We start from the raw sequence: 1,306 nt of genomic DNA, 5'->3' as shown, positions 1-1,306 counted from the left end.
CATCCCTGTATGCGGATCCAAACCCTTGGCCTTGGTGTTATCAGCACCACACTCTCCCAAATGAGCCTCGGGACAGACTCAAGAGAAAGCTTTTATTGACATAAAGGGAGAAGTTCACATAAGCTGCTTAGAAACAGGATTCATTAGTTCTGGAGACTGAGTCAGGTTTGTCATCAGCTCATTGCTTGAGATGCCATTACCTGACAGGTTTTTATTGGAAGGTCTTAACTGAATTACTGCAATGGCAAACAATGTCTAATGATAAACTTTGTTGCAGAAATGTGTTTTGTATAAGCCAGGGGACACACAGAAAAGTGAAGGGATTTTTGATGGGTTTTTAGAAGGTCCTTCAAAACAATTCTTACCTCAGGCAAGCAAACATGAGCCTCGCTTCCTTGTGCCTTTCCTGGTTCTATTTTGTCTTGATCTTACAGAAAATGACATCATGAAATTTTACATTTCCCCCTTTTGATCAAGATCTTTCTCTGAAAACATTACTAATAAATTAGTCCAGTGTCAGATTTTATGTGTCCCTTGATGCTGTGATGAACATGTTCCAGTCACTGGATCTGATCTAATATCAGCGAAGGTAATGAACAACTGCAAGTCAGTGTCAAGATGTTTTCACTACATTTGAGCAGCAAAGAGGGCAGAAAAAGGTGCTTTTGTGCCTGGGTTACCTAGGTGTCATGTTTAAGTTAATCTGTTTTGTAGGTATTGGTAGTTATCTCACAGCACTGGGCAAACATCATTTTGTCAGTGGTTGCATTTCTGCAGAGCTTTAATAGATAATAAGTACATAGTTTTAAAAGAAAGGAATAAAGGAAAGATGCCAACTTTGTGAACATTCTAGGTTGCATGATGGTTTTAAGCCATGAACCTACAGTAAAAGACATTTAATTACGTAGATCAAATGACAATGGGGAACTAGGTGAGGCTTATGGTAGCCATGTGGCTTGCTCTCTTATTTTATGCAACTATGTCTCAATTTCCTCAGAGTTTATTCAGGTACATCATGCAGTATTTGCAATAATAAAGACATCACCTTACTTAGTTAATAGATAATCAAGAACAATTCTATTACCTGAGTCTACCCTGGCTAGTAATGTTACTATGCTGTTGTGCAGCAACAGCCTTTGGAGACGGAAAACATTCCTAGTGTAGCGGATAAGATTTCTTATTGTTTCTTCATTAGTGGCTGCAGCATACTTTGTTCAAGAGATCTGCCAAAGGAAGAAAACCCAGAATTCCATAATAAACCATGCAAATCATGCTTGACCCTTTGATGTAGTGGGAGTAGAAGAGT

This window comes from Galeopterus variegatus, unplaced genomic scaffold, assembly GCF_000696425.1.
Source record: "Galeopterus variegatus unplaced genomic scaffold, G_variegatus-3.0.2 Scaffold9630, whole genome shotgun sequence".
Lineage (NCBI taxonomy): Eukaryota > Metazoa > Chordata > Mammalia > Dermoptera > Cynocephalidae > Galeopterus > Galeopterus variegatus.
Note: the sequence above shows the minus strand (reverse complement) of the source record.